We start from the raw sequence: 27,097 nt of genomic DNA, 5'->3' as shown, positions 1-27,097 counted from the left end.
TTCGTATACGTTTTGATCTATTTTTGTCACTTTTTGATCTAAAATTTGAAATAAATCTTTCTTAAACCCTTTGCACACTACCATCAATTGCGAGTGGGTAAAATGTCATATTTCAATTGAATATTACAGTTTTAGCTATTTCCATATAAGCGTTTTGCGAGTAATGGGATAAACAAAACAAAGATTTTTCACATTAATTCACAATTCATTTTTTTGGTTTTTCCTAAGAAGACGATGAACAGCTCACGCCTTGGTTCAACTATTTGGTTTGCAGCCATCAGCCACTAGGTAGCCAAATACGTTGGCTATCTAGTCTTCGTTAACCGCCTTAATTGTAGTGGGACTACCAAGAACGTTCAGTTTCAAGAGGCCAAAAAAGTGTTCCCCGAAGATACTGAACTGAAAACGTTAAAATGCAGGCTTGTTACAATATTCTCAAAAACGAACCCAAGTTTAAAGAACTGCAATATTCGACGAGATTGATGAAACGAAAACTGAAGACGATTATCTACGCCATCAAATATTTTTCGCTTACCTTCAAAGCCCTACTTGCAGCAGAAATTTTTCGATTATACTAATCCATCCTGAAGAATGTCACTGACGTTTGGCTTAAACCATCAAATCCATTAAGTCTTGTGGATATAAAGTGGCTTGCCAAAGTAATCACTTAATGTATGTAAAAATTATCGAATTTCCGTTTGTTGAATATTGAGTGCTTTTTATAACAAGTCTCATGGGAAACTAATAGCATGGGGTATTGAATCATTCACAGGGTGTCTGCGGTTTAAAACAACAAAATATACAACACCAGTGCGGAGAACGCAAAGTTGGTCTATATTAGTTGGTTCTTTTTAGGTTTCGCTGGTTAAATCTAGTATAAAGTTGTTACAAAAATAGACCGCTGAAGATGCTCTAACAGGAACAAGCGCTGCGTGTGAGTTTTTTTGTCACAATTCAAATTGACAGATCGCTGCCCCGTTATACTAGTTATACTACTTTCATAGGTTGTAAAAGGGGACAGTTTTTGAATCAGATTTTGTTAGCAGATCCCCCTATGTGGTAAGCAGTATGTGACAAATTAACAAAATCATGTGCGATCTCTGCAACAAACATCACTACTACTATGTAACCTGAAAAGCGCAAAATTGAAGTTTATATGCAACTATCCAGTTATTAATAATGATGTTTCTGTTTGACCATTAGGTAACATGATTTGTAATATATCGATCGCAGTGAAACAGATAAAAAACTTGTTTCATGTTACATTGTGCATATCATGAAACTTTTTTCGGTCAAATTTAAGTTTCGATTTAACAAATTTCTCAGACAAATTTGTCTAGCTTTTACTCAGTACAGATGCCTTTAAAATGAAAAGCGACATATTTGAAAATATAACCAGCATGTTCATGTCATATTAATGTGAGTGGTTTTCTGTGCTTATACATGAATTTGACATGCAAATTAAAATCCATGATGAAACTGACAATTTTGCTCACATAAAAAGCACGCGCCCCGAAAATGTTGGGGCATTTAACAACTTTATTACTTTTATTCATCTTTCTGGATACTCATTAAAAATATTTGCCAATGCCGGAACAAATCATATATCTAAAAGTAGTTTAATTATCAGCAAAAATTAATAGATTATCTCTTATTGTTGGATAACATTGTTGCAGGATATTTTTATATGAAGCAGAAATAATTTGTTTATTTACTCAAAACAATCTCCATTTCTATCATCTCACTCGAATTTACATTCCCGGCCAATAGAGTGGCTTTATCTTTGTTGGAACCAAACACACATATTTATTAAAGAAAAAACAAGTGATCTGAGAGTAGCGTTAGTTGAAACGAGTCAGTTTAATTCAAGCATAATGAGAGAAAACACTCAGGTTCTTTCAGACGTTTATCTTTCGCGCATTTTCAACTATTTCTACGCGAATTTTCGAATCAGTGCGGTTTTTCACGCTGGTTTTCGAATTAATGCTTTTTTCGTGGATTCTCGGATCGACGTGTATTTTTGCGCGGAATTTTGAATCAGCGCGCATTTTTAAACTACCTTGTTTTTTTACGCGGATTTTCGTTTTTAAGCACAATGTCACAATGTAAATCGTTACGGAATTTTATAAAACATTGTATGGAAATTTTTTTGTTTTGAAAAAATTTCAATGTTACTTTTAGATCTTCCCTGTTATGATTTTTGTTGAAAAAGGATCAAATTTTTACTAAATATTTGCAACGGTCTCCCAAATAAAAAATAAACATGGCATTTTGAGATAAAGTGCATAATAGTACAGATAAAGTACAAAAACTTTCAGTTGGTAGTAGAATAAGTTTGACGTTGTATTCGGAAATCACAATTCGGTCACAATTATCGGCTGTAATTCCTGTTAAACTTCGGCATGTTTATTTGTCACTTGTTTATCGTCCAAATTTGTTTCACTGAAACAACGGCATTTCAAATGTTGCCAGTGTATTATCATGTAACAATAGCTTGACAAATCTTGTCAAGAAGTAACTTATTCTGGCCATGAATCTATTTATAATGTAACGAAGCGGTTCGCATAGGGAAACCACGGACGAGACGGTCATATTTTTTATCCATTTATTAATAATATTCGACATGTACTAATACTTTCCATAAAATAATACCAATTGAATCATTCTAATAGTATCAAAAATTATAACTTTTGAAAGTCCTAAGCCGCAATAGCTTGAATTCGACACGCTGCGCTGATGAGGGGCATTGATTCAAATCATTTCTTGAATATGTAAAAGTTCGAAATTATCATAATATAGCTGGCATTAAAATATCAATAGTCGCTCATTCTGTGCCGAACACGCATCAGTATAGGACGTGTTTGGTGATCGCTCCGATAGAATATAAAACAAAAGACGCGCGAGCAAGTGTTGGCATTGTTTGCCTGGTCGAGTGAAGGTTCCAGGTCACCCGCCTTTGTGCAACTGTTTCGCATCGTGGCTGTTTGCTGGTGCGTAAGCCGATTTGGCTGCTAAGTGATTTGTGCTACAGCAGTGGACGAGAATCTCAACACAAAGGAGGAAAAAGAAGAATCCAACAGTTGACAGCGAGTTGTGTCGCTGTGCTGAGTGATCACACATCCGGCTCGCTGCTGGTGGCTGTTTGGAGCTGCTGTTTTGGTGCTGCTGGCTGTAACGGCTGCAGCTTCGACCGTTCGGACAACCAACCCTGCTGAAAGGAGAAGTAAAGAGGTACGTGTTCTGTCGGCGCTAGTGCGCTAGATTTAGCGCGATGGTTGTAGATCCCTCGCCTCCCGTGCCACCATCCCCGAACCCCTCCGACCCTGTCCCTCCTGCCAACCCTTCCTCTGTTAATTCTCCAGTCCCCCCTCGCCCCAGGCTGTACCCGGACGGATCTCAGGGCAGCTTTACTGTTTTCTTTCGGTCAAAAGCAGGACCGAAATCGAAACCGTTAAACATCCTGCAGATTTCGAAAGACCTGACGGAGGGGTACAAGGCCGTGACCGAAATCTCCAAGGTCAGACCCAACAAGCTCCGTGTCGTGGTCAGCGACCTGGAACAGGCCAACGCTATTGCTCGCTCCGAGCTTTTCACACGCGAATATCGCGTTTATATACCCGCACGAGACGTGGAGATCGACGGTGTCATAACCGATTCGAGTCTGTCGGTCGAGTGTATCTTGGCAAGCGGTTTTGGCTGCTTCAAAAATGCTTTGTGTCACGACGTAAAAGTAAAGATCATAGATTGCAAGCAATTGCGGTCTGTGTCTCTTGTCAACGGCACAAAAGTGTACACTCCGTCAGACTCGTTTCGTTTCGTGTTACGTTTGCCGGATCTGCTCTCCCTAGCCACGTCTCGATCGATCGGGTTCGTCTGCCTGTGCGATTGTATGTACCCCTTGTTATGAATTGCACCAATTGCAAGCAGCTAGGCCACACAGCCGCCTACTGCTGCAATAAGGCACGATGTAGCAAGTGTGGAGAAACTCATGCGGACGATTCTTGCAGTGTAAATGCTGAAAAATGTATTCACTGCGGGGAAAATCAGCATGAGCTCTCCACATGCCCGGTGTACATGCAGCGCAGAGATAAAATCAAGCGGTCACTTAAGGAGCGTTCAAAGCGATCTTACGCTGAGATGCTGAAGAAGACCGTGACCACTTCTACCATAACATCGAACCCCTTTGATCTGTTGTCCTCAGATGAAACCGATTCTGACGATTCACCAGCGGGAACAACTTATGCCAATCGTGGGGCGTCTAGAAAGAGGAAAAATATTTCCTCTCCTAAACTTCCCCGAAAAGGTCCTAAGATTTCCCAAAGTGAAATGAAAGTTACAAACAAACCAAACAGTGCTGCGGAAAAACCGAAGCAAACTCCTCCTGGGCTTGCAAATTTAAAGTCCCAGAAGGAGTTCCCAGCACTGCCAGGAACATCTAAAACCCCAGTTGTTCCTTTTGCACTCCCAGTTGATGTGTGGTAGATGGCTCGGATAGCTGCGCGGTGTGTGGCGTGTAGTTCGGTCGAGCGAGCGATGGTTCAGCGTGATATGCCGACGTAGGCGTAAAGCGACTGTACTGCCGTCATGCGATCGAGCACTTTGCTGACCCTGCGTTATGCTGCCGGTCATCGCGAGTGGAAAAATAGAAATAAAGTCAGTCCTGTCCAGACGGGCATACCAGAAGGAAGTTAGTAGTTCACTGTTCATATCACACAATCCGAAATTAATACAACATGGCGATCCTGCCAGGAGCCGTGAAGCTAGTGAAGTTCATCGTGATGAAGAAAAATCTATTTTAATGGTATGAAAAGCTATCGTTTTGGCAAAAAGGAACGAATTCTTGGGAAGTTATGTTGGCAGAAAAATGGCAGAAAAATACACTAAGATTATCAGTTTTAACATCTGCTAGTGGTAAAAACTTAAAGAGTGGCGCTTGGTTCGGTCTAGCCGCACGCTGACCAATTGAGAAGAAAAAAAAAAAAAATGCAAGCGCAAATACAAGCGCAAATGGTGAAATGGGTTGGTTTTCGGCCGATGAAAGTATCGCGCCCGTAACCAACACTAATAGCAGCGAGCGTAACGAAACAGCGATCGCTGTAGCCGCCTGCGTGTTAGCAGCCGTCGCCGTGAGCTATATCGCGGTAAAATTGCTAGCCAAGTTGCATCGGCAGCAAACCAAGCGGGTAGCTGACCGTGCGGTGAGGTTAAATAATACTGTCGCGCAAATATGAACAGTAAGTAATAAGCCGCGAATATACAAACAATAAGTGAAAGTGACAAAATACAAAAAAAAAACACACACAAATGAGCCAAATAAGTCGGCACGACTCAAATAAGCCGCGAATATACAAACAATAAGTGAAAGTGACAAAATACAAAAAAAAAAAACACAGAAATGAGCCAAATAAGTCGGCACGACTCAAACGTGCGAATGCTAGAACTCTGTACCAAAGTCCTGGCGCATATCGAAGAGCAAATGGGTACACCAGGGTCATCACGGCAACCGGAGCAGCGATGGGAAACAGCGGCGGAAAACATTCTTTAATTACTTGTTGGAACACCGACAATAGCTCAGCGCCTAAGCTAAGTATTTCAAAAAAAAAAAAAAAAAAAAAAAAAAAATAAACACTAAAGTATATTTTGTTTTAGGCAGAAATATAGCTCTCCAAATATTAAAGTACCACAGAGTACCTCTCAAATTATTAAAGTAGGCAACTGTAAGTAAAAAAAAAAACAAAAAAAAATATATAATAATAATAAAATAACAAAATAAAATTACTACCTATATACAATAAATATTTGATAATACCTATATAATGATCAAATAGCCATATGGAACAAATTTTCTCATATGGAAAAATTCTTCGAAGCGGGTGACACTTTAAATAAGTTGCTTGTAAATTTGAAAAAGTTTAAAAAATTAACAGCCCCGACAAAGAGGGAGAAGGTAATATTAATTAATAGAACACTAGAGAAGATTAGAAGGATAGTTCTGGAGTCTGAAGGGACTCAAAACTATCCAAAGTTCAGAAAACGGTATAAAACCCTAAAAGAAAAGGCAACGGAGTGCCTAGAAATACTTCAAGGCAATTTAGAAGACACGACGACTTGTGAATCGGAAAATTCCGATTCTGACGAAATACAAATGGCAGCAAAACTCGACCTTTCGCTAGCCCTGAAGGTTGTATCCATATTCACAGGAGACTGAGCAGAGCTAGGACATTTCCTAGAAACCGTAGACCTCCTCAAAGCGTACTCGGAGAATGTTCCCGAGACAGCTCTATTAACCTTCCTTCGGACTCGTTTGGCTGGGGCATCACACGGAGTGATCGAGAAAGCCAAGTCAATCGACGAAGCGAAACAAATATTAAAGGACAAATTTTCAGTCCGAATCACCCCGAAGGCGGTAGAGAATGAACTAAACCAAATGAAACAAACTAATAAAACTATTTCCGAGTTCGGTGCGGAAATAGAAAAGCTAACCACAAAACTAGCATCGGCGCACGTTTCGAACGACACATTCGCAACGGAAGCAGCCGCAGCTAATATAGTACAGCCCATTGCTGTACAAGCATTTATTAATGGATTAAAAAATCATCAAACAGCTTTTTTCTTAAAAGCCAGAAACCCAGGCACCCTAACAAAAGCAATTAGCGATGCACTGGAAGTGAATGATACCAGCGACGAATCCATAATGTGGATTCAACCCAGGTTTCGGAGGTATAATAACAACCCTCGCGGAAACTGGCGGGGACGAGGCCGTGGTTTCCGGAATAGAGGCGGTAACCGCGGTAGAGGACAATTTACCAAAACCAAGGAAATCCAAATAACAGAAACAATTACCAACGAGGTAATTACAACCAAGGAAATAACAATAGACGTTTCAATAACAACAACAATAATAACGAAAATAACGATGACGCAAATAATAGAAACAATGACCGCGGACGACAACAAAATAATCGTTACGCAAATATGGCAGAACAAGAAAATGGAAATAACGAAGAGGTGAACGTGGCGAATCTTTTTCGTGAATAACGCAAACAAAGGATTGCTACGTGCCAAATTTTATTTTTATCAAAGGGACGTAAATTTCATAATCGATAGCGGAGCCAGTTGTTCGCTTATATCAAAACAGTTGGTACCCAGAAATGTTAAGATCAATTACCATAATACTATTACTATAACAGGGATAAACGGAAGATCACAGTCCTTAGGGGCAATAGCCACTGAAATTTGTTTCAGCGACTATTGTTTTCCCGTAACGTTGCATGTATCGGAAAATTTACCACAGAGCGTACCGGCACTGCTCGGTACAGATTTTTTGAGAAAGTATGAAGCTAGCATAGACTTACGAACGATGAAACTAAAATTAGCTCACCAACAGTGTAAAATTACGATTCCTTTCAACAATTATCCTAGTTACCACTGCGTAACTACCAGCGTAACAATACCAGCGAGAACTGAGATCCTAACATTCGTTCCAACAAAGATAAAAGGTGAATGCGTAATTTTAAACAAGCAAATATCACCATTCGTTTTTGTAGCTAACTCGGTAGCTACTCCAATTGAAAATAAACTACCAGTACGAATATTAAACGTAAATAATAAACCTGTGAATGTTGCAAATTTGCAAGTGGAAACCAAACCACTAACGTCATTGAAATCACAACACTAAAGCATGAACAGAGCAGGATTGATAAACTGATTAAAACTAGATCATTTGGGGAAGGACGAGAAAAAGACGATCTCCGATATTTGTAAAAAATATAATGATATATTTTGCCTAAAGGATGATCATCTGACGACATCTCGAATTTATGAACCTACCATAAACATAAAAGAATGTTCTAAATCTTCATACACAAAACCATACAAAATACCACACTCTCAAAAAGATGAAATAAACAAACAAATAAAAACTATGCTTGAAAACGATATAATCGAGAGTGCACAATCTGAGTGGAACAGCCCAATATTATTGGTACCGAAAAAATCGGCCAATGATACAAAAAAATGGCGTTTAGTCATAGACTATAGAAAGGTTAACCAAACGCTTCAAGATGATAAATTTCCCTTACCAAATATTGAAGAAGTTATCAACTCATTATCGGGCGCAAGATATTTCTCACACCTTGATCTATCACAAGGTTATTATCAATGCCAAATTAAACCCGAAGACAGACCTATAACAGCTTTTACAACACCAACAGGTCAATACCAAATGAAAAGGTTACCAATGGGTTTGAAAACAAGCCCATCCTCTTTTTCTAGGCTAATGACAATTGCTATGTCAGGTCTAAATATGGAGAAATGTTTAGTCTATCTGGATGATCTGATCATCTTTGGACAAACGATTGAGGAACATAATAGAAACCTCATTAGCACTTTCGAACGTTTAAGGAAAGTTAATTGGAAACTGAACCCAGAAAAGTGTAATTTCTTCAAAAAGGAGTTGGTGTACCTAGGTCATTATATCTCTTCGGAAGGAATCAAGCCTGATCCCTCGAAGATTGAAGTGATCAAAAGCTGGAAAACACCAGCTACATGCGACGAAGTTAAAAGATTTGTAGCTTTCGCTAATTATTATAGAAAACACATTGAAAACTTCGCAAAAATTTGCATTCCGCTTAACAAACTAACGAGAAAAAATGTGAAGTTTGAATGGACACAAGAGTGTCAGGAATCTTTCGAACTTTTAGAAAATATATTCGTCAATCCTCCAGTATTGGATTATCCTAAATTCAACAAAGAAAATAAATTTATACTGCTCACTGATGCTTCTGGTTGCGCTATAGGTGCCGTTTTATCAAATGGAAACGGAAGGCCGGTGGCGTACGCCAGTAGAGCATTAAACAGTGCAGAATATAACTATTCGACAATCGAGAAGGAACTTTTGGCCGTGGTCTGGGCGATCAGACACTTCAGACCATATTTATATGGAAAGAGGTTTTCGATCCGCACTGATCACAGGCCTTTGGTTTATCTTTTCTCGATGAAGGATCCTTCAAGCCGTCTAGCCAAATTCAGATTGGCGCTTGAAGAGTATGACTTTGATATCACCTACATACAAGGAAGTCAGAATGTGATAGCGGACGCGTTGTCACGTATTTCGTCTTCCGAGTTGAAAGATATAAATAACAAAGTCAACAAAGATATTCTTATAACAACAAGAAGTAACAAAAATAAAGAGTCTAGTTTGAAACAAGTCAATGAAATGCCTGGCCAACATTCTAAAGACGGAACAGACATCGAGATAATAATCTGCGAAAAACAACAATCACCTGAAGCCGAATATTGCTCAAAAAGCAATCAAATAATTTTGAAACCAGCGAGCACGCTTATCCAGCTACGGTGGATAGTTATGAAGCTGAAAAAGATATGCCAAGAAAAATCAATTATTGAGCTCATATTAAAAAATAATGAACGCGCGAAAAAATTTTATAATGAAGTGTACACTAATAATTTAATGGAAGGCATGCCACCAATAAGATTGGTAAATAATAAAGTAAAGCATATCGTAGATCCAAAGGAACAAGAATTGATAATAAATGATTTTCATTTATTGCCAACGGCAGGGCACGCAGGAATAAATAAAACATTAAAAAATATACAGAAAAGATACTACTGGAAGACCATGTCGAAAGACATATCGAATTACGTTCGTTCATGTGAAATTTGTCATAAGAACAAACACGTAAAACCGAACAAGACACCCATGATGCAAACAACAACTGCAACAAGTGCATTTAATAAAATATATTTGGATTTAGTTGGTCCATTGCCACCAAGCAACGAGGGATGTCAATACATTCTGACAACCCAGTGCGAACTGACTAAGTTCGTAACTGCAACACCAATACAAGATAAATCCACAAATGTTGTAGCAAGAGCTTTCGTCGAAAATGTTCTTTTAAATTATGGGATTCCTGAGGAAATAGCAACCGACAGAGGAACAGAGTTCATGTCTGAGCTATTTCAAAAAATTTGCAATCTTCTAAAAATTAAAAAACTGAATTCCACGGCATACCACCATCAGACAGTGGGAGCTTTGGAGAATTCACACAAAACGTTAGGCAAATTTCTAAGAATATACGCATCAGGAACACCAGGAAACTGGGCATCTTGGATAAAGTATTACCAATTCGCATATAACACAACAACACACTTAGAAACGAAGATGACGCCTTTTGAATTAGTTTTTGGTAAATTGTGTAGATTACCATCCAATCTGAGCGAAAACAACAAGGCAGATACCTTATACAACGTAGAGGACTATGCAAAACTTCTGAATTATAAATTACAAAAAAACACAAAAAGAGACAAGAGACAAATTAATAAACTCTAAAATGAAAAGAATAACCAAATATAATGTCAATGCAAAAGATATAAGATATAATGTAGGTCAACTAATTCTTGTAAAAAATGAGACAGGATCTAAGTTGAGTAAAATATATTTAGGACCATATCCAGTAACCGCAGATAAGGGACCTAATGTAGAAATAAGAATAGGAGACAGAATAGATATAATACATAAAACTAGATGTAAACCTTTTATAACCAATAGTGAGTAAGGATTATACAATTAATAAGGCGTGTGGTAGATGGACACGAATTTTCGGATATAATATCATTAATTGTTCAATCTGAAATTATATAAAATTTATAACTATAGTGGAAAATTTTATAAAAAATAAATAGGGCGTGTGGTAGATGGCTCGGATAGCTGCGCGGTGTGTGGCGTGTAGTTCGGTCGAGCGAGCGATGGTTCAGCGTGATATGCCGACGTAGGCGTAAAGCGACTGTACTGCCGTCATGCGATCGAGCACTTTGCTGACCCTGCGTTATGCTGCCGGTCATCGCGAGTGGAAAAATAGAAATAAAGTCAGTCCTGTCCAGACGGGCATACCAGAAGGAAGTTAGTAGTTCACTGTTCATATCACACAATCCGAAATTAATACAACAGATGAAACAAACTCTGGATTAGTGAAATTTTCTGACATTGTGGACTGGAGTTTTGAAACTTTCAATGTACCCGATCCAATTAAAATTTTTCTTACAGCATTCCTCCCAACAGTTAGATCATTTTTGAAGCAGTTGACTGCCCAATGGCCCCTACTTGCAGCGATTGTATCCTTCGATGCCTAATTCATCTGCGTATACGAAGGATTCTATCTCTGTCTTACAGTGGAATTGTAGAAGTATTTTACCAAAAATGGATTTATTTAAAGTTTTAATAAATAGAAACAAATGCGATGCATTTTCCCTTTGTGAAACTTAGCTTACTTCAAATATTGATCTCAACTTCCATGATTTTAATATTATTCGCCTTGATCGAGACACCCCATATGGAGGAGTACTTTTAGGGATTAAAAAGTGCTATTCTTTCTATCGTATTAACCTCCCCTCGATTCCAGGCATCGAAGTTGTCGCATGTCAAATGACAATACAAGGTAAAGAGCTTTGTATTGCCTCAATATATATTCCTCCCAGAGCACAGGTTGGGCAACGGTTGCTTTTTGATTTAATAGAACTTCTTCCCTCGCCACGTTTGATTTTGGGAGACTTCAACTCTCATGGTGTGGCTTGGGGTTCCCCCTACAATGATAACCGCCCCTCTTTAATCTATAACCTTTGCGATGACTTCGACATGACTATTTTGAACAACGGTGAAATGACACGTATCCCGAAACCTCCAGCGCGCCCAAGCGCTTTGGATCCATCCTTATGTTCGACGTCGCTACGGTTGGATTGCACATGGAAGGTAATCCTCGATCCTCACGGTAGCGACTATCTGCCTATTCTTATTTCAATTACTAACGGTTCAACTCGCATGCGACCAATTGACATTCCGTATGACCTCACACGGGATGTCGATTGGAAGTTATACGAGGAAATGATTTCAAAAGCGGTCGAGTCGATTCAACATCACCCATCACTTGAAGAATACAACCTCCTCGCGGGCTTAATCCTCGACGCCGCGTTGCAAGCCCAAACGAAGAAATATCCCGGCGTAACGATCAAAGAGCGGCCTCCAACTCCGTGGTGGGACAAAGAGTGCTCCGATGTCTACACGCAAAGATCCGACGCGTTTTTGGCCTTCCAGAAGGGAGGTATACCCGACGACTATATACGGAATTCGGAGCTTAATACCAAGCTTAAAAGCCTGGCTAAAGCAAAGAAACGCGGATATTGGCGTCGGTTCGTGAACGAGACGCCGAGGGAGACATCGATGAGCACTCTTTGGAACACAGCCCGAAGAATGCGGAATCGCGTAACGGTCAACGAAAGCGAGGAGTCTTCAAGTCGGTGGATATTTGATTTTGCCAGGAAAGTATGTCCGGACTCTGTTTCTGAGCAAAACATTGTTCGCGATGCGTCTCCGGGCCACGACGCGATAGAATCACCTTTTACGATGGCAGAATTTTCAGTTGCCCTCCTGTCCTGTAACAATAACGCGCCTGGGTTAGATAGAATCAAATTCAACTTGTTGAAGAATCTACCCGGCAATGCCAAGAGGCGCTTGTTGAACTTGTTCAATAAGTTCCTGGAGCAAAACATTGTACCGCAGGATTGGAGGCAAGTGAAGGTGATCGCCATCCAAAAACCAGGGAAACCAGCTTCTGATCAACGAATTTTCGGATATAATATCATTAATTGTTCAATCTGGAATTATATAAAATTTATAACTATAGTGGAAAATTTTATAAAAAATAAATAGGGCGTGTGGTAGATGGCTCGGATAGCTGCGCGGTGTGTGGCGTGTAGTTCGGTCGAGCGAGCGATGGTTCAGCGTGATATGCCGACGTAGGCGTAAAGCGACTGTACTGCCGTCATGCGATCGAGCACTTTGCTGACCCTGCGTTATGCTGCCGGTCATCGCGAGTGGAAAAATAGAAATAAAGTCAGTCCTGTCCAGACGGGCGTACCAGAAGGAAGTTAGTAGTTCACTGTTCATATCACACAATCCGAAATTAATACAACAGATGAAACAAACAATAACGCGCCTGGGTTAGATAGAATCAAATTCAACTTGTTGAAGAATCTACCCGGCAATGCCAAGAGGCGCTTGTTGAACTTGTTCAATAAGTTCCTGGAGCAAAACATTGTACCGCAGGATTGGAGGCAAGTGAAGGTGATCGCCATCCAAAAACCAGGGAAACCAGCTTCTGATCACAACTCTTATAGGCCGATTGCAATGCTATCCTGTATCCGGGAATTGATGGAAAAAATGATACTCCGTCGTTTAGACCATTGGGTCGAATCAAATGGTCTACTATCAGATACTCAATTTGGCTTCCGCCGTGCCAAAGGGACGAATGATTGTCTTGTGTTGCTTTCAACAGATATTCAGCTGGCGTATGCTCGCAAAGAACAAATGGCGTCTGCGTTCTTGGACATTAAGGGGGCTTTTGATTCCGTTTCTATTGACATTCTTTCGGGTAAACTTCACCGACAAGGATTTTCTCCAATTTTGAACAATTTTTTGCACAATTTGCTGTCCGAAAAGCACATGCATTTTACGCACGGCGATTTGGCAACTTTCCGCATTAGCTACATGGGTCTTCCCCAGGGCTCATGTTTGAGCCCCCTTCTTTACAACTTTTATGTAAATGACATCGACGAATGTCTGGCAAATTCATGCACGATAAGACAACTTGCAGACGACAGTGTAATCTCTGTTACAGGAGCCAAAGCTGCCGATTTGCAAGGACCATTGCAAGATACCTTGGACAATTTGTCTGCTAGGGCTTTACAGCTAGGTATCGAATTCTCTCCGGAGATGACTGAGATAGTAGTTTTTTCTAGGAAGCATGAACCTGCTCAGCTTCAAACACAATTAATGGGTAAAACGATTTCTCAGGTTTTGGTACACAAATATCTTGGTATCTGGTTCGACTCTAAAGGCACCTGGGGTTGTCACGTTAGGTATCTGATGAAAAAATGTCAACAAAGAGTGAATTTTCTTCGTACAATAACCGAACAATGGTGGGGAGCCCACCCAGGAGACCTTATAAGGCTTTACCAAACAACGATATTGTCTGTCATTGAGTACGGGTGTTTCTGCTTCCGCTCCGCAGCAAACACACATTTGATCAAACTGGAGCGAATACAATATCGTTGTTTGCGTATCGCCTTGGGTTGCATGCAGTCGACCCATACGATGAGTTTGGAGGTCTCGGGAACATCTGAGTGCTTTATCCGAAAAATCTACTCAGATTACCTTAGCGTGGGTCCCTTCTCACTGCTCGATACCGGGCAATGAGAAAGCGGACTCTTTGGCTAAGTTGGGCGCAACAAACGGTGGAATTCATGAAAGACCAATTGCCTTTAATGAATTTTTCTCATTCGACGTCAGAATACGATCTTCAGTTGGCAAAATGCTTGGACCAGAGGGGAACTGGGAAGGTGGTTACATTCCATAATCCCCAAGGTGTCGACGAACCCGTGGTTCAAGGGGTTGGATGTAGGTCGGGATTTCATTTGCGTGATGTCCCGGCTTATGTCCAATCACTATAGATTTGACGCGCATCTCCGTCGTGTTGGACTCGGGGAAAGTGGTATCTGTGCCTGTGGTGAAGGTTATCACGACATAGAGCACGTTGTTTGGTCATGCCCTGTACACCGTGACGCCAGGCCAAAATCATAGCTTCCCTGCAGGCCGAAAGTAGGCAGCCGGCTGTTCCTGTTCGTGATGTCTTGGCGAGCCGTGACCTATCCTACATGTCCCTTATATACGTTTTCCTGAAATCCATCCACGTCCCAGTTTAATCCTATTCCCTTCCGCCTACATCCAACCAAACGACAAGAACACGTTAAGACCCCGGATCCGGAAACAGCAACTAGACCCGCACGATACTCTCAGGTCCCGAGGGAGACAACCCAATATGCCAGTCCGTAATATCTTGGCGCAGCAGCGGAACATGTGCTTACCTATGGCAATGAAAACCATCATACAGTAAACCAGTGCTTTTAATGCAAAATATTATAGCTTTAAGTTACATATAGTTTCAGCTCGTAGTCGGCAGCGAGGATAAAAAATTTGCTTTTAGTTATTAAGATACTTTAGAAAGTAAGCTACCAGATATAATTGGCGCCGTTAAACATTAAATTGTATTTGTGCCGTGTCAAATAAATTATAGATGAACAAAAAAAAAATCAAAAGTCGCACACAGAAATGAGCAATGGCCTGTCTTGTTCTAGTTTCCCGATGTAATGTTTTCAAATAGATGTTACAAATGTTGCTTGGGAAGAAATTCGGACTAGAACAATCAGCACAGACTTTTGCGACGAAAACGGACTAACGATTGGAAACCTGGGACGTGGAACTGCCGATCTCTCAATTTCCAAGAGAGCACTCGAGTGCTCTCCGAAGTATTGAAATCCCGCAGGTTCGACGTCGTAGCGCTGCAGGAGGTGTGCTGGAAGGGCTCAATGGTACGTACGTTCCGGGATGGTCATGTCATCTACCAGAGCTGCGGCAACACGCATGCTGGGGACAGCTTTTATAGTGATGGGCGAGATGCGGAAACGGATGATTAGGTGGTGGCCAATCAGCCCTCGAATGTGCAGGTTGAGAATCCGTTGAGAAGCCGTTTCTTCAACATCAGCATCATAAACGTGCACAGCCCTCACCTCGGAAGTACCGAAGACGACAAGGATGAATTCTACGCGCAGTTGGAGCGTGAGTACGACCGCTGCCCAAAACATGATATCAAGATCGTCATCGGGGATTTCAACGCTCAAGTCGACCAGGAGGATGAATACGAACCGGTGATTGGAAGGTTTAGAGCGCACCAGCTGACCAACGAAATGGGCCTAAGACTCATCGACTTTACCGCCTCCGAGAACATGGCCGTGCGTAGTACTTGCTTCCAGCACAACCTCCTACACAAGTACACCAGGAGGTCACCAAATCAGACAGAAACACAAATCGACCACGTTCTGATTGATTGTCGGCGTTTTTCAGACATCATCGACGTCAGATCCTATAGGAGCGCTCACGTCGACTCGGACCACTACCTGGTGATGGTTAAGATGCGCCCAAAACTCTCTGTTGTTAACAACATTCGGTACTGACGTCCGCTCCGGTTAGATCGCGCGCGACTGAAGCAACCTAAAATTGCCGAAAAACTACGCGCATTCGCTCGAAGCTGCGCTGCCGGAAGAGGACCAGCTGGAGAAAGGTTCTCTCGAGGACTGTTGGAACACAATTGAAACAGCCATCAACAGCGTAGCGGAGAACGTCATCGGGCATGTGGGACGAACCCAACGGAAGGAGTGGTTCGACGACGGATGTAGGAGGGTGATGGATGAGGAGAATGCTGCGCGGGCGGATAAGATGCGCAGTGCCACTCGTCAGAATGTGAAAAGACACCGACAGAAGAAGATGCAGCGAACCCAAATTTTCCGGGAGAAGATGCGCCGCCTGGAGGAGGAGGAGTTTGCAAAGCTGGAACAGCTGCATCATTCTCAGGAAACGCAAAAGTTCTACCAGAAACTTCACGCATCCCGCAGAGGCTTTATGCCGCGAGCCGAAATATGCCGGGATGAAGGTTGTAGTATTCTGACGGACGATCGTGAGGTGACCGAAAGGTGGAAGCAGCACTACGACGAACACCTGAATGGCACCCAGGCAGGAGACCATGGCGGTGGAGAAAGCGATCCCGCCGGTGCGACGTGCCAGCCCCAACGATAGGCGAAGTTAAGAATGCCATCAAGCAGCTGAACAACAATAAATCGGCTGGGAAGGATGGTCTCGGAGCGGAGTTTATTAAGATGGGCCCGGAGAAGCTGGCCACCTGTTTGCACCGGCTGATTGCAAGAATTTGGGATACAGAACAGCTACCGGAGGACTGGAAGGATGGGGTTACCTGCCCTATCTATAAAAAAGGCGACAAATTGGACTGTGGGAACTATCGTGCGATCACCGTCCTGAATGCCGCCTACATAGTGCTTTCCCAAATTATTTTCCGCCGCCTCTCACCCCTAGCCAACAGATTTGTGGGAAGTTGTCAGGCCGGCTTCGTGGAGGAACGGTCTATGACGGACCAAATCTTTACCATTCGGCAGATCCTCAATAAATGCCGTGAATACAGAACACCCAGGCACAACCTATTCATCGACTTTAAAGCCACGTATGACACTATCAACTGAAAAGAGCTATGGAAGGTCATGGACGAAAACGGCTTTGACTGATAAAGGCTACGGTGGATGGGAGGCAGTGCTGTGTGCGGATTTCGGGTGGATTGTCGGGTCCATTTGAATCCCGCAGGGGGCTTCGACAGGGTGATGGTCTCTCCTGCCTGTTATTTAACATTGCGCTACAGGGTGTAATGAATCGAGCGGACATCAACACGCGGGGTACGATTTTCAACAAATCCAGTTAATCCGTTTGCTTTGCTGATAATATGGACATTGTCAGCAGAACAACAGCGGCGGTGGTAGAACAGTACACCTGAGGATTGGGTTGCAGATCAATACGTCTAAAACGAAGTAAATGCTAGCCGGCGGAACCGAAGCTGACCGACAACGCCTAGACAGTAGCATTACGATCGACGGCGATAAGTTCGAGGTAGTCGATGAGTTTGTCTATCTTGGCTCACTGGTTACTGAGGACAATGATACCAGCCGAGAGATCCAGGGGCGTATTATCACCGGAAGTCGTGCCTACTACAAGCAATTGCGGTCGAACAGACTGAGCCCCCGTACGAAGTGTAACCTGTACAAAACGCTCATAAGACCGGTTGTTCTCTACGGACATGGAACGTGGACAATGCTCGGAGTTTTCGAACGACGAGTACTAAGGACGATCTTTGGCGGCGTACTGGAGAACGGAATATGGAGGTGAAGGATGAACCATGAGCTCGCGCAAATCTACGGTGAACCCAGTATTCAGACGGTGGCTAAAGCTGGACGGCTACGCTGGGCAGGGAATGTTGCAAGAATGCCGGACAACTACCCTGCGAAGATGGTGTTTGCCTCGAATCCGGTAAGAAGAAGACGACCAGGTGCGCAGCGGGCAAGATGGTTAGACCAGGTGGAGCTAGATCTGGCAGAGAGTACACGGTGTCCCAGGGATTGAAGAGCGGCAGCTAATAACCGAGTGAATTGGAGACACTTTGTAAATCAGACGGAATGCCAAATAAATAAATAATACTTGAAGGAATGCCTCCAAAAGCGTTTACTTATACTTTTGAGGTCACACAATGGTCCTACAACTTTCTGGCTGGATTTAGCCTCGTGTCATTTTGTCTCGAAATGTGTTCTAGAGTGGTACGAGACTAAGAAAGTCAATTTCGTGCCGAAGCATCTCAAACCCCCAACGTATCTGAACTGCGAACAATTCAGAGGTACTAGGCCATCATGAAGCAGGCACTTCTTAAACATCCTAAGAAAGTCAAATCGGAGGAGGATATGAAAAGAAAATGGATTTCCACAAAAAAAACATAGGGTTCAAACGTTGTACGAGACTTTGTGAGCTGTTTTAAGAAAAAAAAAATCGTGCATTTGGATATGGGGATGAAATTGAATAAAACGAACAGTAAAAAAACTAAATAACATGTTTTGTTTTAACGCCTGAAAGTTTAAAGGCGATTGGTTGGAAGAATGAAATTTACCAAATCTTTTACACTCTTTAATCGTCTGCAGCAGTCGTATGTAGACACACTCTCTGGCTCTATTTCGTTAAAAGAAGAATCGGCAACGGAGCAGCACAGTCATGCTAAATACTCAACTGGATCCGACAACAAGGCGAGATTGGGAAGAATATTCATCGACCAAGACAGCGATCACGTTCAATGATATGACTGCTTCCAATTAGAGCATATCGAAATGCTATCGTCAGTCATCCCGAAGAAACCAGCTCAGCGATTCATTTCGAGTCACGGAGCCAGTCAAGTCATTATCCGTCAATGCGTCATTTGTTCCAATCCTTTATACGTTTGCGAAAGTTTTTCGTAGCTTTCGGTAGAAGAAAAGGAAGTCTGCCGTCATCAATTGTGCCGGAATTGTCGCGAAAGGGTCAACTCTCTAAGGATTGTGCGACTGCTGCAAGTGTCGTGGACGTCATCATTCTCTGATCTCTCTGAAAGATTCCTCTTATTCGAAGCTCAAGTCTACGAGCCCTCAGTAATCGAAACCTCTCACTCCCAGTCTTCCTGGCGATCTTCCAACCACATCTGGGTCGTTAACGGCTATCGAGTGGATCAGTTGCGCTTCAGCTGGAAATTATCAGAAGTCAGCCACGAAGTTAATTTCATCGACGACAACGGGACCTAACACACCGCTCGCGCAGTCCTGGACTCGGGAAAATCTAGCCAATTGAGAAAGATGGCTCATCGTCAGCGTAATCCGTTGAGAAAGCAGCGTGTGAGGAGCATTTTCAGCGGACCGTTACACGCAACCCTGCGGGACGATACATCGTTCGCTTGTCAGTCAAAAAGGACGTCCTACATCAGATTATCGAGAAACAACGCATAGTTATTCGCCAGTTTCACTGGTTCAAGATCGTTTACTTCGCAATCCTGATTTTCACCAACAGGTCTTCGTCGACGAGTATCGCGATCTCGGACATATGGAGCGGATACACGACTACGACCATCCAGCAGTTCAATACTATTATCTGCCAATACCACTAAACTACAGGTTGTCTTCAAGGCTTTGAATAAAACACCCAACGAACCTTCGCTCAACTACGCCCTAATGGTGGGACCAGCTGTGCAGCAGGACAATCGATTGAACACGATGCGATCTCAAGTGCATCAAGTCATGATAATTGCTGATGCAAAGATGATGTACCGCCAAGTTCTTGTTGACCGTCGTGACTAACGATTGCAGCTCATTATCTGGAAACCGTCATCGCGCCATGCGATGAAAACGTACGAACTTGGAACTGTGATGTACGGCACGGCCAGTGCTCCCTTTCTTGCCACTCGGGTACTGGGTCAGCTTGCAGACGACGAAGGACATCAATTTCAAGGATGTCTATTTCGACGATCTCTTTTCCGGGAGTGAGACCGTAGAAGAAGTGAACAAACAACTAGATGCACTCCTAGCGAAGGACGAATTCCAGCTTCACAAATGGGCTTCAAAGAAAAAGAAAGAAGAGGTAACTTTTGAAGGGATTCCGATGGGAAACCACGCTCTCCAGACTTCTTTTAACCCAGATCGAGACCGAGTCTTCAAAACGCTTGGGGTGCACTGGTAATCAGCTACAGATTGCCTTCGTTACAAGACCGATCCTCCACCAGACACAGAAGACCAGCCTATCACCAAACGGATTACTCTTTCTTTTCTCGCTTGTTTCTACGATCTTCTTAGACTGGTAAGACCCGTCTTAGCTTCCGCCAAAAATGAACACCAAATCCGCTGGGTCAACTGCAAGTCACAGATACCGAGACTCAACGAACTTCGCCTCATCCGCTGTATCCTACTGCCAAATCCGGAAACCATCCAGATAAATATCTACTCTGATGCTTCGCAATTCGCCTACGGAGCCTGCACTCCATAAGAACAACCAACCCTACAGGAAAAATCAAGGTGGCCCTGCTAACTTAAAAATCAAATTTTGCAGCTTCAAATAAAATATTTTCAGTGTAGTTGCATAGATATGCGTAACATTGGGATAGCTTTCAATTCGTTTTGTTTTGGTCATTATCGCCCTACAGTACACTTGGTAACTCCCTACAGTACACTCTGCTTTTTTCGGGTGTAGTCCGGGACAGAAAAAGTGTAGTCCAGAAAGTCAAATAAAACATTTACGGTGTCAAAAGTGTCGTTTGAGTGTAGCTACACCGCGAAAACGAAAACGACATTGTCTTTCTAGAAAACTCGAATCAACCGTATGAAAACAAACACCAAATTCTCCTACCCTCTTCGCACAGACTATCGACGCTCCTAATCCAGAGTTACCATAAACTTCACCTTCACGAAGTGCCTCAACTGCCTCTAACCCTTCTTCGACAACGATACTGGATCATAGGGGCCAGAAGCTTGGCTAGGCGTTTGATCCACAGATATGCTTTCGAGTGCATCCAAGAATGCTGGTACAATTTATGGCTGAACTGTCTTCCTCGTGAACCAACGCTAGTCGACCCTTCGCTGTAACAGGGGTTGACTACTGGATACCCATTTCGCTTAAGGTCTACGTTGCTGCTTTTGCTGCAGGGTTGCTGATCTCAGTGCTCCGAAATTTATACAAGCATTCCGCCGGTTCGTCTCTCGTCGTGGCCTGTGTTCCCATCTGCACTGTGACAACGGTCGCAATTTTTTTTGGAGCGATCAACGAATTACGAGATCTGGTCAGCAGCAAAAACTATCACGATGCAATCGCAGCCAAATGCAACTAATATGGGATTCGCTGGCACTTCAACCCATGAGAGCATCTCATTTCGGCGGCGTTTGGGAGGCTGCAATCAAATCGGCTTAAAAACACTTTGTCATTGACCTCGGAAAGCATACCCTCGCCAACGACGACATGACTACGCTACTGTGCCAAATAGAATCCTGCCTGAATTCCCGACCGATTGTCCCATTGAATGAGAATCCAACCGACTTTTAACCGCTAACTTCGCGGCACTATTTGACGGAATCGTGCCTCAAAAGTGTTCCAGATTCCAACCTCTCCAAAATTCCAACAAACCGACTCCGCCAATGGTTAGTCCAGTAATGATTCCAAAATTTATGGAAGAGATGGCACTTGGAGTATCTCTTTACATTGCAGCCACGTACCAAATGGTGCAATCCACCTTTTCAACTACAGACCGGCCAACTGCTAATCCTTCGCAACAACAATATTCACCATCCATCCTGGTCCAGACAGCATCATCCGAGTTGTGACGGTCCACACACAGAATAACTGCTACGTGTATCCATTATAAACTGACTATACTAACATTACGTTATAATTTTTGTGAGAAAAAAAAAAAAAGAATTGATCTCATGGTGGTCGGGTGCCCAGTAAAAGATTTCATGTGTCATTTATGGTATACGCAGTTGTACATTTGTTGCACTCAATTGTATGATTCAGTTGACTTTTGACAGCTCACATACATTTTCGAAAGCCACGAGACTACGCATCTAGAATATTCAATGATATTAACCGTGCAAAAATATCTTTAAAATCATTTATTGGTAAAAATATAAGGAGGAAGCTACGGAACTGTTGCGCTTTGAAGAAGGCAGAACACTGCAAAAACCGATAAGTCTTGGCACAACTCTGGCTCTAATCTCTCAAATGATTTCGATCGTTCTCAGTTGCTGAATATCGGCAGTCTTTTTTTGTTCGTACAACGTTTTGCACTATATTGTTCATGCTTCCATTTTACCAAAAAAATACTAAGACATCACCCATTTGTGCATACAGTATTTCACCAGTTTCTTCTATTTATTGGTGGCAAATATTTGCAGCCAGCTGTTCGAACGTACATTCGGTCACGATGTCTACAAATATCGGTTTCCGAAATAAAATTAAACGAAAGTTTCGAAAGCGACTGCTCCACTTCACATAAAATGGACGCAAGCTGAAATTTCTACTATGCCCAGTGGAAATTCGATAGCATAACGACACTATAACTCTCGATTATACAAATCTGCTCGTGGGACAAATTTTTTTTTCTCCTACCGTATGGTGCATTTTCTCTATCGTGATTTTCTCTACAGAATCCACTTTACCGCACTTTGCTCAAATACTGCACCAACCCGGGAAAAGTTTTTCGATTACTGTTCTACAAATGAACAGCAATTCGTATTGACCAGAAGCAATGTACGGTATTGGCAGATGTGGGAGTAGAATGCGTCGGCAAGCTGTTCATTAGAGGGCTGTGGGGTGAGTTAAAGTGGATTTTGACCTGAAAAGGTAAATCACTAAATTCTGGGTTTAAACAATCATTATGATAGGATTATACTGATAAGTTGAGTAGGTGAACTTGCCCAGCTTCACCAACAGAACTGATCGATGTATGATTCTTCGTCAGTGTGCAAAACTGGTAAAGGCACACTGGCACAGGCACACAGGCACTGGTAAAGGTTCTTCAAAAGCAAAACTTTTCCACAAACATGCAATCCTTAAAGTGGAGTTCAAACTTGCTTCGGTTACGATACTGGCGGTACACAAATGTTTCCGTTTCTAGTTTTCCGTTAGCCGTTGGTCGAATGATTAAGTTTATAAAACACTTTGGATAAATTTTCAATCATAACAGACGCAACTATTCGCATTATTATTTTGTCGACTCCATCAACTGGTCGAACTCATCGGCTTTCAGGAGTATAAATTGCTAATCTTAAACGTTGCTGCCGCGTTCGCTCGGAGAAGAAAATTAGCCCAACTTAGTTGGCGAAATTCATTAATTTTTCACAAGCTTTCGGAGCTGCCCCCGTCGTGGGCGCGTTAAGCGAGGGCCTGTCGCATTGTGAAAGCCGCACTGAAAAGTCCGTGTCGGTGTTACATGCTCGCAAAACATCGGCCACTGCACGAAAAAGGTGTTTCTCCGGGGACAAGTAAAAGTTTACCGTGTGATTAGAAGACACAGCAAAGTTTTTAATTTGGAAGTTATGCGGTTTTGTTTCGGAACGTTAATGAAAGCTCTCGGTCCGCAACGCACCACGGGCTCATCCTCTGCTTTTTTGTCTCTCGGAATGTGTATACATATACACTAATATTCTCCAGCGTCTGCATTCGGTACACACTGTATAATGTACGGAGAGTTCTACCCCTGCAAGGAGCAAAAAGGACTAACCCGGAGACAGGCTTGATTGCTTTTGGGACTTTGGACGGAACGCTTACATAAACCATCGGCACTTTTGACAGTTTTTCGGTTTCGTTCCCAGTGCCGTGCGGACTGAGAGCAACCGCCTGGCACTGGGCTGGCAGTCAATGGAGCAAATATTTAAGTGCTGAATTCAATGAGAATTCCTGTTTATTATTAGTTTCGTCCGGTGGGGAAGTCGGACAGGGTTGAGAAATTTTCTGACGGTCGATCGAGTTATTAGAAATTTGTTTTAGATTAAATGAAAAATGAACATTAGAGTGTAGTGCGGATCCTGTTTTGTCTTCTAGTGAGAGCTAAAAACTTCACGTGTGTACAGTTTTGTGAGTCGCGTGATCTGTGAGATTGTGGCCTTACACAGCGGACGGCGTTATTTGCTGCCAAAATATGCTGTTTCCCTTCTCAGACAAGATTCAAATTCTATTGCATTTCCCGAAGTTGTGGGCAATACAACTAACAAAAACTTTTTCGTGTCCAACGTGTCACGTTGAAAATGTTTAATTGATATGAAAACATTTTTGTTAGAAAAACGGTTTTTTTCTTAGAAGCACCCATTTTAAAATGTTCAAAGGAGTTTTAAGTAACTAAATTTTCTATAAAAAAAATCCTAACTTGGAATAAAATCTGAGATGATTTATTTCACTACTTCTTGTTTGAAGAAAACAATTTTTTTTGTCAGATCTGAAATCCAATTTTACCAATATTTTCAAACGAAATACTTCTCTCTAACTCTTGTTCCGGCCTCCGAGCACCGTCGAAATTTTACCCACCATTTCAATAACTGTCAACCATTTCGCACATCAAAATAATACAAAACTATCAGCACAATATCGCACATTCACACTTATGCATAAATACGATCCAGAAACGCATTCATACGCCCCACCCCACCTGTGTCCCTAAATGTGCACTCCATATGTACCCCCCAATCAATTAGGCAAATTGCTACTTCTCGGTCACAAAATATTTCATTTAGGTAGCGTTCCCCCAGACGTTCCTCACACAATGCGAACAGACTAGCTATCAGCAGGAAATATTCCACTTTGCAAGTATGCCAATCAGATCCAGATTACGGAGGACACGATGGAAACTCTTCACATTATGGATATGTGCAATGCATACGTAGGATACGGGGTAGAATCCAGCATATCTTCCCCAGTCGTTCACATTCTTTTACCATTTTGTCACGCTGAATCTAAAATGAAAACTACCACTCGAAAAACTATGCGGGAAAAACTGTGACGTTTCGCAATCTCTCCTAGAAACGGTAGTGAAGGTGGTTGGAAACCGCACTGGGGACGGGGAATCTCTGTTTCTTTTGCACCGTGCACAAAACGGGACATAACGAATATTTATGCAAATTTTTGCTTTCATTTGAGTGTGGATATTGAAAATTTGAGCATTGAGGCGTATGCAGCAATCGAATGCTTTCCCTGGTCCGTCCGGCGACAGATAAAGGGAAGGGAAAACGAGAGACAGATGAATCGGGAGCGCTCGTTAGTTTCGATGTGTTTGATTTGGTGAAATATTTTACTAAATAGAATAGTTATTGAAATTTTCCAACACCAGCCATCCGGAGGATGGATGCAAAATGCATTCACCCGTCAATCTCTCTGGTTATAATTATTGTGTTAAAATTAATCGTTACAGTTCAACTGGAATAATATTTCACAGCTGTTTATATAAAGTCATATAACTTAGCAGTAACTTGTATTCATAGCTCATCAAATAAACAAGGATAGTATAGTATTTTACTACCATAATTATCACCAACACTACGGCGGTGGCTGTAAAGCTGCACATAACTTGACAGTAGAAGATAAATGTCCTTACCTATTCCAAATCTAGCAACAGCAGTCAGGTTTTCACTCCATTATGTCAAGACTGGAGAGCAGCACAGTGAGTGGAGAATTCCCATGTATAAATAAGCCAACGGCAACCTGCACCATATGTGGGATTATGTCGGTGCTAAACGGCTGGCAAAGAGGATTCCGGAAATGTTGATGAAACTAACTGTTGTCCTACATGTTTTGCTAGTGGCTTACGACTGACGCTAATGCGATTGTGATATTCCGTTGATTAATCGAAACACAGCAGGAAATGTACAACTTTGCTGTACGCTGTAATTTCGAAACCCGGTAAAGTGGCGTCTTATTCTAGCTCATAATTCATCTGCAGATTTTCATTTTTTGATAGCTCCGCGAGCAGCAAATTTCCGGCTGTATAAATTCCAACACCAATGGTAGGTAGGAATGGTAACGCTAAGAGTACGAGGCTTATCAAGCTGGCTGCAAAGTATCGCATTTCGCGGCCTTCTCCGCGTTGTAGCTATTACACACTATTCTTTCGCAGAGTGGAAAATAATCTTCTTTTCCACAACACCTTCAATAATACGCACACACAGACACACGGCCAGTTCTGTGAAACACCCAATCTGGCTAAGAAAGTTAGTCTTTAGTCAGCCGATGCAGGCATAAACGCAGTATAAGCTGATCTGCTGATAGTTTGTCTCGATGGAATTTGATACCGAGCGAAAACATAAAGTATTTACCAAAGATGCTATTAATCATATTTTTGTGCCAGTTAAGTTATTTTTTCATAATTCCGTTGTTTTTTTAGCTTGTCTGAGACTTGGTGGCTTATAGCATTGAATCTAAGTTGGTGGTTGAGAATAACTTAGTGTAATAGACCAATATATTTTTTAACTTTATTACTGTGAATCTTGAATTCACTGATGTCTAGAATTCAACATTGTTATTAGAGACTTGTAACTGGTCCGCCTGCCCGCACCCCGGTGCTAAGTGGGTGGCTTAAGCGCCACTCTCGTGCGAGAGACCACCCACCACGATTGACGATTGCCCGACCTGAGACCTTTGAGAGAAGGTTCCGTCCTAACACACGATTTTAGATCTCACAGATACTACACAAGGGGGTTTTCTCATCCCTGGCAAAGCCTCAACTTCCCACTCGACTGCCTATCAGCGAATTGGGAGTTGCCTTGGCTGATATTGGAGTCAGCCTCTCCAGTAAACTCATGAAAGAAACAAGAAAGTAAACGAACCGAACAGCATGAAAAACCTAACAGAGAACTGTGATAAAGCGCATCAAAACATCTCAACTGCGCCAAATGATAACTTTTATTCTATTTGTTTTTCAAACCATGATTTAACATTTATTCCATCCTGTCTTCTAACACATAACAATTTCTCTATTCCCTTTTCTCTTTATCATTCTAGCTAGCTCTTATCATGTGTCCCGTGCAGTTTCAATTTCACCCACGATTGGGGGTAGGGGGGTAAGCGGTTGGCAAACTTTCTACTCGCTCAATA

The sequence above is a fragment of the Wyeomyia smithii genome, chromosome 3 (genome assembly GCF_029784165.1).
Source record: "Wyeomyia smithii strain HCP4-BCI-WySm-NY-G18 chromosome 3, ASM2978416v1, whole genome shotgun sequence".
Lineage (NCBI taxonomy): Eukaryota > Metazoa > Arthropoda > Insecta > Diptera > Culicidae > Wyeomyia > Wyeomyia smithii.
The sequence above is the reverse complement of the archived record's forward strand: the minus strand, read 5'-3'. Positions refer to the sequence as shown.